The sequence below is a fragment of the Tachypleus tridentatus genome, chromosome 4, assembly GCF_004210375.1.
Source record: "Tachypleus tridentatus isolate NWPU-2018 chromosome 4, ASM421037v1, whole genome shotgun sequence".
Classification (NCBI taxonomy): domain Eukaryota; kingdom Metazoa; phylum Arthropoda; class Merostomata; order Xiphosura; family Limulidae; genus Tachypleus; species Tachypleus tridentatus.
The window spans coordinates 68,945,012-68,961,160 of record NC_134828.1 but is presented as its reverse complement, the minus strand read 5'-3'; the positions used below and the strand labels follow the sequence as shown (position 1 = coordinate 68,961,160).

Below are 16,149 nucleotides of genomic sequence, written 5' to 3'. Positions count from 1 at the left end.
TATACACTTGTAGCTGTAGACAGACTGACTACCTCTAGCATTATGTCCAACCCAACTCGAACTGTTTCCGTGAACTGTATACATATCAATAGTTACAGTACTGAAATGTGTCAGCATCTGTGAACAATAAAATTCCATATTTTTTACAGGTATTATAAAACAAGTAAATGCCAGAAGTAAATAATTCAATTTGATACTAACGCACATAAATTTTAATGTTGCCAGTGAGGAAGTAACATAATGAAAATAAAGTTCTTCTGTTTAAAACTTTACGATTTACATCAGAATGTGTTAAATTACACAAAAATACAGATGTTTTTTATCCACAATTCTTTAATATTCTATAGGCAATTCATTCCGCCTATATTTTCTTATTCCAATTTCACGTACCCTCTGAATATTAATAATGACATAATACTAAAATGTTATAAGGATGAAAAACCTGACTTGTTTTTTTCTGAAGTATGCAATGTGAATTTTAAAGGAAGTATAATTCTAGAAATGCGACTGAAAAAGAAATTAAATAACGTGAAAAAAGGATATTCTCGAAAATATCAAATGAATTTTATTAGAATTATATTTTCTCACCATGACACACTAATACTATTACAATTACGAGTTTATTAGTGTCTAATTCTAAATTATTTACTACTTGTATGTTTCGAACAAAAGGTGGTTTACTTCCATGAATCTTCGCGCCAAACATGCTCGCCCTTTCAGCCGTGAGGGCGTTATAATGTGACGGTCAATCCCACTATTCCTTAGTAAAAGGGTAGCCCAAGAGTTGGCGGTAGGTGGTGATGACTAGTTGCCTTCCCTCTAGTCTTACACTACTAATTTAGGGACGGTTAACGCAGATATTCCTCGTGTAGCTATGCGCGAAATTAAAAAAACAACAAAAAACTCATGAATACAGAACATACTATATTAAATATATAACACTTTCTTCTATTAAACAGAACTGGTAACAGTACAGGATATAGTGTTTATTTAAGAAAACATATATCTCATTTAATGTATTTCGTTAATAAAGTAGTTTATTAAAAATAAGATTGGCAGATATCCCCTCGTAATTTTTTTTTCGTTTACAGCCTTTAAAACGTTCTGCGTAGGAAGATAAATACACCCTAGGAAGTTCTTTGTAGGAAGACAGACACACTAGAAATTTATTTGTACGTAGACTGATACACACTATGATGTTTTTCGTAGGAATACAGAAACTAGGAAGGTCTTCGTAGAAAGTGTGATGGACACTAGGAACTTATTCATAGGAAGACTCTCGGGAAACGTATATTTTAAGTAGTATATATTGAAGTAAATGTATGGGTGTGTTGAGCTAAGGAGTCTTCTACAGTAAGTGTCTGTGACTTATTGGTGAAAAATTCGATAATAAACGAACAACACTTTACTTTTTTTTTTAAAAATGATATATATATCCGAAACAAGTTAAACGTTTATACAAAATTCCTTACACTGTGGCGATCTTAGCTGTACCTTAAACATTTGCATGAATCTCTTCCTATTGTCAAAAGTCAACTTAGGCTAATTCAGCTGCTAAGCTTAACTATAGATAAAATATGTATATAATTCATTTTTCCGTTCATCACATTTAGACAACTTGGATTGGCTGGCACTGACTCCATTGTCATTCTTTTCATTCGGTTGGGTGAGATTTGCAATCTCTAATTGTGCTCTTAATCTCTCAATTCATAGTCCCTCTTCTCTCTTTCTTTTTCTCATTTTGTGCAATTTTTCTCTCGCTCTCTATTTCCAGTCTTTCCTTCATTCTTCCATTCTTTCCATCATTTTCTTCTTTCAGTCTTTCTCTTTCCCTTTCTAATTTTAGTCTTTCTTCTACTTTTTTTATTGTTGTTTAACAAACTTCTATGGTTCACCGTCTCTAAACCAAAGACGTTGTTCTCTTTCCACCTGCTTATTAAAATTGCCTGGCATAGTTATATAGTATAATCGTCATCTCTACACTATTTGCGTTACTGGTACAGCAGAACTTATATAAGCCTACTTATTTTCGCTATCGTTCATGTTTTCTTCTACCGCCGTTTACTACTGCATAATCCTAGCTGTGGCTCGCCAAATGTAAAAAAACAAAAAAACAAACTTATTTTGTTAAATAATGTATATTAAAGTAAGCGTATGGGTGTGCTAATAGGTGTCTATGATTCGTTGGTGATAAATTCGGTAGTAAACGAACAGCATGCACTCCACTTTTTAAAAATAAGATATATATTCAAAACAAGTTAAATATTTATACAAAATTTCTTACACTATGGTGATCGTAACTCGTCTTACAGTCATGTGAAAAAGTTAGGACACCCTATGAAAGCCTGTGTAATTGTGTAACATTTTTGGATATATAGATATTTAATCTCAATTTTAACAATACTGAGAGATTATAGGAATATAACTAAAGAATTAAAACTGAAGAAAAGACTTTCAAGATCTTCTATAAATGTAATTCTACAAAATTGCATATTCTAACTGAGGAAAAAGTTAAGGCACCCTAATAGCTAGTGTTACCCCCTTTGGCTGAAATAACTGCAGTGAGACGCTTCTTGCAGCCATCTACCAATCTCTGACATCGGTCAGAAGAAAGTTTGTCCTACTCGTCAATGCATAATTCTTTCAGCTGTGAGATGTTTGCGGGGTCTCTAGCATGTACAGCCCGTTTCAAGTCACCCCACAGCATCTCAATGGGATTAAGATCTGGGCTTTGACCCGGCCATTCCAGGACTCTCCATTTCTTAGTTTTAAGCCAGATCTAACATACATTTACTGGTATGTTTTGGGTCACTGTCATGTTGCAGGGTCCAGTTCTGCTTCAGCTTTAATTTTCCTACAGATGAACTCACATGATCCTCAAGCACCCTCTGATACACAGTAGAATTCATGGTGGATTTTATGATTGTGAGCTGTCCAGGTCCTACTGCAGCAAAGCAGCCCCAAACCATGACACTTCCACCTCCATGCTTTACAGTTGGTATGAGGTTCTTTTCCTAGAATGCTGTATTTGATTTACGCCAAACATGTCCTCTGTTCTGGTGTCCAAATAATTCAATTTTGGACTCATCTGTCCAAAGAACATTATTCCAGAAGTCCTGGTCTTTGTCTATATTATCTCTGGCAAACTTCAGTGTGGCCTTGATGTTTCTCTTAGAGAGCAAAGGTTTCCTCCTTGCACACCTCCCATGCAAGTTAAACTTGTGCACTCTCTTTCTGATTGTAGAGGCATGCACATTCACATCAACAGTAGCCAGAGCCTGCCGTAGGTCCCGTGATGACATGCTAGGGTGTTTGGAGACCTCTTTAGCATCTTGCGGTCTGCTCTCGGGGTGAACTTGCTTGGACGACCAGACCTGGGCATGTTGGCAGTTGTTTTGAAAGCCCTCCACTTGTTGACTATTTTCCGCACAGTGGAGTGGCTGATTTCAAAATCTTTTGGGATCTTTTTTAAATCCCTTACCAGACTCATAAGCTGGTACAATTTTCTTTCTAAAGGCCTCAGACAGCTCTTTTGCTCTCACCATGGTGCTCCCTCTCACTTCAACAGTCAGGAGCACACCAAACTAAATGTCTGAGGTTTAAATAGAGCAAGCCTCATTAAAAATGCTGAGTAACGATCTTCTAATTACGTGCACCTGGTGTGTTACACCTGTGTGTGAGTTGAGCCATTTTAAGTGGGAATAAATGTGGGGGTGTCCTAACTTTTCCTCAGTTAGAATACACATTTTTGTAGAATTACATTTACAGAAGATCTTGAAAAGTCTTTTCTTCGGTTTTAATTCTTTAGTTACATTCCTATAATCTCTCAGTATTGTTAAAATTGAGATTAAATATCTATATATCCAAAAATGTAACAAAAATACACAGGCTTTCATATGGTGTCCTAACTTTTTCACATAACTGTACACACGGTACAGTTACATTCTTTTTGTCAAGCTCCCCAGTGGCACAGCGGTATGTCATTGGACTTACAATGCTAGAAACTGGATTTCGATACCAGTAGAAAACAAAGCACAAATAGTTCATTGTATAGCTTCCTGCTTAATTACAAACAACATATTATTGTCAAAAGTCCATTTAATTCAGTTCAATTGCTTTAGATTTCAAATACCAAGCCGAACTATTTTTATATTACATATATTGCAATAGTATCCACATATAATTCACTTACGCTGTCGCGTGAGTTACCGCTGCTGTATCCTGTACTTTCAGTAATCGTCTTGTGTTTCGTCAATGTGCATACAGGAGGGTTCAATTAGCTAAGAACACTCTTTGACAAGAAAATTTATTCTTGTTATCTCTTTCAAACTATTAATCTTACTCCAGCATATCAACCGTTTAGCTTCTCACTCCTACGATGGTTAACTTTGAGTTTTCTAATTTTACTATCACCGAACTTCTCTCTCCTGTGTCCCTGTTTCCGCACGTCTGGTCGCTGTTATTTATACTTTTATCACTTAAGCCTTCTAGAAATCTCCATACCCTCGACATAAATGACTTACAAACACAAAATAAACTAATAAATAATATTACCTACACTAAACAGTCCTTTATATCTGACAAAGACAGATATGCACCAGGAAATTTTTTGTGGGAAGACGGACACACTAGGAAGCTCTTCTTCGTAAAAAAGATCCATACTAGCTCTTGTCAGTAGAATAAAAATGAAAGATTTGATCTTGGAAAACACATAGAGATAAAAATCAAGTTGATATTTACATTAAATTTTAACAGCTTCAGTATATTTTCTGAGCCTAAAGTCTGTTTTTTTCTAACAACAAGTTAGAAGCCCAAGTTCAATAAACGATAGAAAGAGCTTAAAGTAGTATAATTAACAATAATAAGGGTAAATTATTTTTTCAGTATCTACTTGTTTTGTACATTCAACCATATGTTATTATATAGGTACATATTGTTTAGGTAAGACATCATTATTGTTAGTATTATTTGAACGAAACAATTTGCACAGCTTAATTTTTGCTGCGGCAGATAATGTTAATTTAGAAAGAGTAAAATGTTAGAATTGCATATAATTTGTTTGTTTGTTTTTTAGTTTCGCGCAAAGCTACAGGAGGGCTATCTGCGCTAGCCGTCCCTAATTTAGCAGTGTAAGACTAAATGGAAGACAGCTAGTCATCACCACTCACTGCCAACGTTTTTATCAACGCATAGTAGAATTGACCGTCACATTATAACACTCCCATGGCTGAAAGGGCGAATATGTTGTATGACAGGGATTCGAATCCGCGACCCTCATATTACGAATCAAACGCCTTAACCCACCTAGCTATATTGCAAATAAAAAAAGAAACTCAATAACGGAAAAGAAAAATCATTTGGGAAAGTAAAATATATTAGTATGTGTTTTATGTGTTGTTACGTTTATATATATATATATATATATTTATACCCCATAAATACTCAATTGTTATTTGATTGCATTCCAGACCGAAAACCGACAAGCTCGTTTTTTGTCATGTTTGACTTTTCTTTCCGAAATTTAACATCTGAGTTCAGTTCTTGTGCATTTGTAATGTCATTCAGTTCAATCATTATTCTCCATTTCTCTACATCGGAAACTTTAGGGAATAAACTTATTTTATAATTAATTGTAGTAATGTATCCTTCTAGACCGACTTAATTTTTATGGTTCAAAGTATTGTGAATATTGTTTTGCATGACTTAAAACCTACATCATATTTGAGTATATGTTAGAGCATTACATCTTTCGTAACTTATTATCAATTTAAAATATCAGTCAATAAAGTCCTCTCTTTTATTGTTGCCTTTGGATTATTCTTAATAATATAATAATTGCAATATTTGGTTTACAACTACTTGTGCATGTGTGAGCAATTCAACCTAATTATTTCATTGTGTTTATTTTATTATTTTTTGGTTCCCAGCATTATTGTATTTTTAAATCTAAAACAAAACAAATGAGTTACTAAAGTAAGATACACAAGGTTAATCTTTTTTTTACAAATTTTCTTAAAGTTATTTAAATATGATATTTTTATATATTATATTATAAAATCTATAGGGATTTGAAATCCATTATTACTTACAACATTTTCACCGGATCATCAATATTTCCATAACCCTTAATCCATATAAAAATTTCTGTTAAACGCTGTGTTCGGCCTGAAACCATCAGCAAGCATGAGAGGCAGAAAAATAAGTCCATAGTAAGAAATAAAAGCTGTAGTATTCAATGCCATTAACGGATAAAGAAAATAAGACTATAAAGTTATTTAGACTAAAAACATTACAGCTAGATAGTTTTATATTTCTAACATTGCTGATACAATTCCCGAAAGTAACTAATTATAGCATGAAAAAAAAAAAAAAAAAAACAACTCAAAACAAACTGGTTTTGTTTCAAAAGACGTTTAAATTTTTGTTTGACGTTGGTCTTAATTTTTTAGAAAGTTCAGTCAATATTCATGAATTAGTTTAGGATTTTAGTGCTATCTCTGTGTACAATACTTCAAGGGTGTCGTGTGAACTGATATGTCTACCGAGGGATCTTTTGTTTGGAAGTAAGAACAAAGCTACACAATGGGATCTGCCCATTACGATCATCGTAAGCCGGTTTGTAGTGATAAGAGTCCTCAGACATACCGCTGTGCCACTGGAAAGCCTTGTATTCACAATTATTTTTAACTTTTTAACTGCAAGAACGTATATGCTTTCTGTGTTTAAAGTTTGTTTGTTTGTTTTTTAATTTCGCGCAAAGCTACACGAGGGCTATCTGGGCTAGCAAGATCCCTAATTCAGCAGTGTAAGACTAGAAGGAAGGCACCTAGTCATCACCACCCACCGCTAATTCCTGGGCTACTCTTTTTACCAACAAATAGTGGGATTGACAATCACATTATAAAGCTCCCACGGCTGAAAGAGAGAGCATGTTTGGTGCGACCAGGATTCGAACCCGCGATCTTCAGATTACGAGTCGAGCGCCTTAACCACCTGGCCATGTCGGGCCTATTTAAAGTTTGGGCCAAAGTTAAATGTCAGCATATATTTTGTCCACAATTTTGTGTGTTTTTCGTTGTTGTTAATTTGTTGTTACATAAATTATTTGGTCACCTTATATACATTAATGTTAGTATACCATTCTCATTTAATCACATAAAAGCGAGAAATCTTTTTAAACGACCTATCAACGAACAAAAACAGGTAATTTTGCAAATTTTCTAACAAATAAAAGAAACATGCATGTCAATACGCATACTTAAGAATAAGCTGGGCTTTTCTAACGATGACTAATAGCCTATTGATTCACCAACAAAAACAACTACGTAATTCAGTGATGCGTTGTTAAAATACAAACATGTTTTCATCGTGACCAAATTAATTTTGGAGCTAATAATTCTAATAGTGTGCTTTAAATTGAACACAAGCTTTCAAAATAATATACGCGCTCTTAGTTTGGCGAAAGACAGTTTGCACACGAACGCCACGTCAGACACAGCACTGGCCCAGCATGGCCAGGTGGTTAAGGCGTTCGACTCGTAATCTGAGGGTAACGGATTCTAATCCCCGTCACACCAAACATGCTAGCACATTCAGCCGTGGGGTCATTATACTGTGACTGTGGATTGGTAAAAGAGAAGCCCAAGAGTTGGATGTTGGTGGTGATGCACAGCTGCCTCCCCTAGTCTTACAATGCTAAATTAGCGCAGATAGCCCTTCTGTAGCTTTGGGCGAAATTCAAAGCAAAGAGACGGACTAATGAAGTACCAAAAAAATAAATATTGTCTCATAATAATGATTGCCAGAGAAAAGTATAGTGCAGTTTGAAATGAAAAATAACACCAACCCACAAAACACTTTCACTCATGTAGTACAGAGGAGTATTCTTAAACAAATAAATTAAATAACAAAAAATAAAAATAAATACAGTCTCATCCACGTGTAGTAACTCTCAAAAATATTATGGTGGAGTTGGAGTTGAAAGTAGCTCCTATACACAAAACATTTTCACTCGTGTTGCATAGGCACAGAGTGTTCTTATAAACAATATGAAAGGTGATTTATTCTAGATAACTTTAAGTTTTACTATACGAATTTAAAATATGGTTCAACAATCGTTGCTAATGAAGTTGAATTTGCTCTGAAAAGTATGCAAAATAGGAGAAGACCAAAGGAGAATTCCAAGCAAATAAGACAGTTTACAAGCTGTTCACAAAATTCATTAAGAAGCCCTACAATAATCTTTAAAAATATTTAAATAATAATTCAAGTATTATAAAAAATCAGTTTAATATAAACTGCCCTTATGGCTTGTCTTCATAGGACAAAAGAAAGTGTTTGATTCCGTAGAAACCAATACAGTACACTGCACCGACGAAGCATCAGCTCACAATAAATATAAAATATCAAAGAAATATATAAAGTAACTGAATTAAGCAGTTTACGTGGATGAAGAAAAACATATTAGGTTTAGAGATCATGTTGTTCTAATTTCAAATGATGCCAAAGAAATGACGTCTATGTGAAAAGTCGTATTGAAGATGAATATGCGTAAGACAAAAACAATTCACTATATGTATATACTGATACAGTACATTAACATAAAGAATCATGCAATTACTAAGTAGAATTACTTGTATCAGCTTGTAAAAATTGTTTCGGACCACTCTGAAAAAGTAAAAAGACGTAAAAGAGTTGGATAAAATACCTCTTGAAACTTGACGAACATTTTCAATAGCAAATATCCTATGTATTTAAAATATAAAGCTTACAATGAATATAATACACCAGAAACGTCATGTGGTAACGAATTTTATTGTTTACGATAGTAAACATTGACAAACATAATAGAGCAGAAATCAACTATGGCACGAAGAACAAAGAAAAGAAATTGTTCGGGTATTACCAAATTGGTATTACCAAATAATACAAGAAAAGAAAAAAAGACAAGATGGAATTCGGTAAAACTGGTGCCACAGAGAACAGGTGGACAACAATAATCATGGACTACCCACCAAGAGAGAGAAGTAAAAGAAGATTCACAGAAACAAAGATAAGATGAAGTGATAACTTTGGAAAATGTTTGGTAATCCAATAACCATAAGTAGCAAGAAATGGAAAGAAGTGTAGTCGATTGTGAAAAGTATTAACTGAATAGTCAAATCATAATTAAAAAATATAAAGTTAGCTTATGCTACCATTAAATAAAATGCCTACTGTTATTGTCAACCCACGTCCACACGATTCACTTGTAATTGCTATGTTTTTGTAGTTTATAATTCTAATAGTATAGTGAAAGTAAGATTTTTGGAACACTTTTCTTTGTTATATGTTATGTTTTGTGTCTTTGCATAAAACTGATGTATGGTTGTGTGAACACAATATATTATCTCCACCAAGATATTTTGCTTATAAGTAACGTCAACAAACCGTTCAAGTTCTCGAGTGATGGTGTCGTTTTCTTGCTTAATGTTTTTAGATTCAACATTGGTTTTTATTTCTGTAACTAAAGCTAATAATATTTTTTTAATCCCACAAAGTCTATATCGACTTGAAAGCAAAATTTGAAACACTGTGTTTGTTTATCCATATCTACACTCATAAAGTACGTTAAGATAAATCATATACATTTCACTTTGTTTTAAAAGATTGTGAAAATATATACTTGACCAGGACTCTAATTAAACACATAATGGACAAGGGTTTGTAAAAATTAGACACGTGAGAATTATAGTTGCGTACATGTAAGAGTGAACAGTTTAATACAGTGATCAAACACGGGCTCTCAAAAAGTTATCTCGACTTTATGTGTACATTAGATGTATGCTGGTTCTTAATTCTATCATCACATTAGAAAAAACGCAAGAACACTGGCGTGTTTATTCACTATGAACTTAAAACCAAGCATGAAAACACTCTTAACTTTCTGACTGAAGATAATATCTCATTTTCTTAATCAACTGAGGAAGGAAAATTGATTAGTGTGAGAAGTATTAAAACAAAAGAGTTTGTTTGTTTGTTTTTGAATTTCGCACAAAGCTACTCGTGGGGTATCTGTGCTAGCCGTCCCTAATTTAGCAGTGTCAGACTAGAGGGAAGGCAGCTAGTCATCACCACCCACCGCCAACTCTTGGGCTACTCTTTTACCAACGAATAGTGGGATTGACCGTCACATTATAACGCCCCCACGGCTGAAAGGGCGAGCATGTTTGGCGCGACCGGGATGCGAACCCGCGACCCTCAGATTACGAGTCGCACGCCTTAACACTCTTGGCCATGCCGGGCCTAAAATAAGACAGAAGGCTGAAGGTAAAAACTTTACACGTAGATATCAGGAATACTTACAGTTCGATTATAATGAACAAGAGTAATGGCTGACTCTCAGAAAATTATCTTTACTTTATGTTTACATAAGATGTATATTGGCCACCAAGAGAAAGAAATAAAAGAAGGTTCAGGGAACCAAAGGTAAGATGAAGTGATAACTTTGAAAAATGTTTGGTAATCCGAACTTTCCTTGGGCCATTCAAAGAATCTTTTTTTTTCAGCTGATTGACTGATTATTTAAAGGTTTTCTTGGAAATGATATTTTGTTGACAGTTTTCAAAAGTAAAACTATTGAAGACACGTATAAGAATGCAAACAATTTTTCGCGAATACGTTATGCTTTGTGATAAGAGTTCAAGCTATTTGAATAAAATGTTGTCAGCGTCACTTCACATAGATAAATATACGACCTTATATTCTCAAAACGGTTGGTAAGACCTCAATTAGAATACACAGAAACGTTTCGACTTTCTTAGTCCGTCTTGAGATACATTTTTACTTCAAGTGTGTTTCTCGTCATTACGAAATCTATAACTATATCCTGTTATCATTTCATCCATAATCGATTAATTGAGAAAATCAGAAACGTATAATATGCTAATTAACAGTAGTAATAAATAAAAACGATTATTTAGACTCGCCAAAAACTGATTTCATTTAAATGCTTCAAAAAAACCGATAATCAAATGAGTTGACGAAAATGCAAAAATGCCCAGAAAACATTTACTGTGATCCATTTAGCATGTGAAGGGAGAAAAGTATTCAAAGATATCATGTGCTCCAGAACTAAGTCAAATTGAATAAAGTTAAAAAATGATGAAAAGAAATATAGTTCGATAATCGGTTTAGAAAGTTCAATATTTTGAACAAAATTCACGGCACATAGTTTTGCCGTAAGAATAAATCTTTAGTTTAAACCATTCCTAATGTACTTATATATTTGTTTAAATTCGTTGCTATATAAACTAAATCATGCATCATTCGATAGTAAAATAACCATGAAAAATGAACAATTCTTTATCGTTCAGATACCTCTGTGTTAAAAGGAACATACAAAACACGTTTTGTCTTTTCTCTTAAAACCATCTACTCATTTTTCTAGCATAAAAAAGTTATGTTAAAACCAAAAAAAATTAGAAACGCATTTTTTAAAACTGGAACAAAATTTTAAGGTAAGTCAACTGGTTTTGATTATTATATAAATAAGCATTTATTTATAGTTCCAAAACATTTTCATTAAAATGTTATTAATGTTATTAAATTAAGAAGTTGGGTTTAAAATCATTGTTTATTTGCTGTTTATGTATGATAAACTTATTTTGATTTGTAAATTAATTCAAAGCAAATGGGAAGACAACAAACACAATATATATGATACGCTTTTGAAAATAAGGAATTTTTTTCAGTGATTCATAACCTAAAATGTTATGATTTGATCTGACAAGTAATGTCTTCAAAAAGTACACGTCATTATAATCACAAAATAGCAACGCCATTCTGGGCAAACAATAAAAAACACAACCCTCAGTACTAACAGTAGTCAAATAGCGAGTAACTTACGTCAAAACAAAAGAATACAACTCCCATTAATTGCTACGACTTATAATAGTGTTTTTATCATAAACATAAATGACGTCTTTATTACACGTATTAGCAGATAAGCATCCCAAAGTTTCAGCCGCGGCACAGCGGCTTATAAACTGGCTCGGAATTTTGTTTAGTTTTTCATGTACAAACGTTTAGTTCATAGCTCTATCTCTTGACCGATTTGAGATCTAATTACAGCCGCGGCTACTGAGGGCTATTTCTTGTTAATTGAAAATTTAGTGAATTTTCCATAACTGACGTTATTTGCTGTTTCTCATAGTTAAGTACCTTTGGGTTTTATATTTGCAAGACATAATAATACCTTCTGATCAAAAGTATTGAACTGTCAGTTTGTCTGTCGTCGCTGTTAACAATATTTTTGATCACAGTTATAACAATATATCTGGCGTTTCGGTTATCATTCCTCCTTTGTATGCTTTTTCATTAACATTGATCCGTATTTTTGCGACAGATGTGGCGTTTTGTTTATTGGGGCAAGAGAATATTGGTATGACCCTTACAGCTTCTATCTCTTTTGTCTTGTCGCCTGGCGACTGTCGATAAGCATTTGTAACATTAAGAGAAACCAGCTAAAGCTGAAATATTCTGTGTTCTTACAGGAAGCTTGTTGCTAGGCGCAACAAGTTGCTTGGAAAGAAACTCTCTGGGATGAGACTGCTAATAATATACCATGGTTAGGTATGAAATGGTTTGTTGTCAACCTGTTCTTGAATTGGTTGTTATGACACAAAACTTTCAAACATGAAGTCACACACACACACACACATATATATATATACAAAAAGTTGATTGATTTCCTTTTCAGAGCAAAGCAACACAGAAAATTGTCTCTATTCTGTTCGCCACGGAGATATAAACAGATGGCCAAGTGGGGACTTGGTTTCCTCCTATATTATTTGTTTTAAATGAATATTTAACGGAAATAAAAATGGTAAAGTATGGTAGCTATCTAAAGAACTTAATAAAGTTGAAACTGACACACATTATTTAAAATATTTCGTATAAATGATCTAAGCTAGACGGATTGCGCTAACTTTCATTGTACGTCAATATGAAATGAACTGCAAAATCCTGAATGTATGAAGTAGCTCAAATTGTTATAAATCAATATAGCATATACTGTAAATTATGAAAACCACCCGAAATAAGATCCAAACTAGTTATTATTTCTCAAATAATGATAAAACTAAATGTTTCTTTGTTTGTTTTTCACCTATTAAATAATTAAGCACAATCTATTCTCTTTTTCTCAGTTTTGAATTGAAGAAAAACAAACAATGAAACAATTCGTTTTTCATTATTCTGAAAATTAAAAACGAACCAGTTCTGTGTTCAAGTTTCCTTATCTAAAACCTGTCTTATTTTTTATGTTCCATTTTCAAAAACTGAGAGACGAAAAAAAAAACTAGTTCGTTTCTCGTTATTCAAAATGTTTCGTCGTTCATGTTTGGTTTGAATTTCGTGCAAATCAACACAAGGGCAGCTATTCATCACCACCCACCACCAACTCTTGTACTACTATTTTACTAACAATTAGTGGGATTTACCGTCACACTATAACTCTCCCACAGTTGAAAGGGCGAGCATATTTGTTGTGACGGGGATTCGAACCCGCCACCCTCAGATTACGAGTTGCATACCTTAACCACCTGGCCATAGTTTATGTTCTTTTATTCAATAATTAAAAAAGAAAAAGAAATTAGTTCTGTTTTCAGTGTCCAGAAACGTTAGTAATTTAATTGTGAGAACTGAGATGAATCATTATTCTTAGTAATCTTTTAAAAGTCAGAAATGTACAGTTATGGTTAACAAAACAAGCTTACTAAAGGTATTTGGACGCAACTTTAAACCCATCTATAAAATTTTATTCACTTCAAAATAACAGGTAAAGTGTTAAAAGGAACGTTGTTTTTTTTCTGTTTCTAAAATTATTCCTAATAATGTAAGAAAACAGTAAAAAAAAAGTTACCTGACTGTATAAGTCTGTACTCCAATACATACCAGTTGTTCTATGTATATATACATAAGTCTGCAAGAATAAGTATGGCATGTATTGGTAAAAAAAAAAAAAAATATTATGAATATGCTACACTTCGTATCTGCCTAAAAGCTTATGGATACACCACACTTTGTGTTTGCCTTCATATGGCTTGGAAGCTAAGGCACTCGATTAAAATCTGCGAGTCACCTGACGTCTTGCCCTTTCATCCCTGGAAGTAGTAAAATATGACTCTGTTTATTGGTAAAGAGTAGCCAAAGAGTTGGCAGTGAGTGGTGTTAACATTTGTCTTCTCCCTATTCTATTACTTCAAAATTGGGGACAGCTAGCACAGATAGCCCTGGATCAGCTTTGCATGAAATTCAAAAACAAGCTTACCCTCACAAGTTCTGCCCTTATCTAATTGTTTCGGTCATGACCTTGTTTAATTCACAGATATAGGTCTTTTTCACTTAAAGTACATTTGGGGTACCTAAACTTTAAAGCCTGTTTTCACATAAAAATATGTTCTAATCTTGAAAAAAAAACTATACGTTTAAAAACTCAGAATTCTCGAGAGTAGCTTATTTTTTTAAATATTTTACTAACATAAAGCTGCTCAGAAATATTACGTCATGGTTGTATGCATAGCTTGTTTGTTTTGAATTTCGCACAAAGCTACTCGAGGGCTATCTGTGCTAGCCGTCCCTAATTTAGCAGTGTAAGACTAGAGGGAAGGCAGCTAGTCATCACCACCCACCGCCAACTCTTGGGCTACTCTTTTACCAACGAATAGTGGGATTGACCGTCAAATTATAACGCCCCCACGGCTGAAAGGGCGAGCATATTTGGCGCGACGGGGATGCGAACCCGCGACCCTCAGATTACGAGTCGAACGCCTTAACACGCTTGGCCATGCCGGGCCCTATGCACAGCTTACTTTACGTATCGGATCTCATTTTATCCAGTTCGGTTTCCATACAACAATTCCTACAAAATGGAGTGCCATAAGAACGATTGTCGTTGTTGAATTAAGCACAAAGCTACACAAAGAGCTATCTGTGCTATGCCCACCACGGGTATCGAAACCCGGTTTTTAGTGTTTTAAGTCTGCAGATGTACCGCTGAGCCACTGGGGAGCCACCATAAGAACGGTCTTACAAGTTTTCCCTGGGTACTAACCTATTTTAGTAAAAATCTCTAACTGAATATTTTAATTGATACAAGTTATTAATTACTATAGTTTTAATAAACTTCTCTAGTGCAACACACACGGTCTATTTTTGGTATCATATGAACTTAAATTTAGTGAACACTGCACAAACACAAAATCGAATACAAAATATAAAACAAGATATAAGAACCCTACCTTCAAACTATTAATATTACCTCTTGATTCAAAGCAAGTGTAATGAAATTAACTTACATAATACAACAACTGTATATGTAGCCTGCAAATTTACATTGTAGTGTATCATTAAATTTTGATTATTCTAGATTCTAACATTCGTTATATTAACTGATGGAATATTAAACACCAGGCGCTCTGTCTACCATCTAATTGTGCAAATAATACATAATAACGAAAGTAAATTTAAGCAATTTTAATATCAGGCGAAGTTGATTTCATTTTCTGCTTTGAGTAGATCGTTCATTCTGGTAATGATGCGAATCACTAGGTTTCAGAGTTGGATCTCGAAAATACTGGGTTATTTAACATCAGGGGTCATTTGAAGGTTAGATGTAAAAAGTTATCCAGTTAGTTGGTGCAATACGACTGGAATTATGTGAAAACGAAAACTACCTAATGTAAACTTCATGGGTAATAATTTTTAAAAGGTTCTATTTGCCTCTAAGTAATATATGGTTGAGTGTTTAACTTATCGATTTTAAAAACAAATGTGTGGTAGCCTTCAAAGTGGGTTTGCTGTTTAAAAGATTCCTCGGAAAAGATTTCAACTTGTTCTCCTAGATCAAAATGAGAAACTATGATAAAAAATGCCCACAGTGCTAGTTACTACGATACTTTATACGGAAAATAAAGTTATATTGAATTTTCTAATGTGTAATAGATATTAAAAGATTCAACATTATGTAAAGAAGCAAATAATAACAATTACCGTAATATAAAATATGATAAAAATTAGTTCTACGCTAGAACATGAATCTTTCTCTACTGAGAATCAAAATAACAAGTAGAACAAGAAAATATTCACCTAAACTCCTACCCATACTGT

General features: G+C 33.7%; 1 long non-coding RNA gene across 1 annotated transcript in view; it reads left to right on the top strand.

The window, feature by feature from the left end:
* Positions 1 to 9,392, top strand: part of LOC143248362 (uncharacterized) — a 68,124-nt gene extending 58,732 nt beyond the window's left edge. Inside the window, exon 3 of the long non-coding RNA XR_013026946.1 lies at positions 8,829 to 9,392. This is a non-coding gene — a long non-coding RNA (uncharacterized LOC143248362). The remainder of the gene's footprint in view (positions 1 to 8,828) is intronic.
* The last annotated feature ends 6,757 nt before the right edge of the window (positions 9,393 to 16,149 follow it).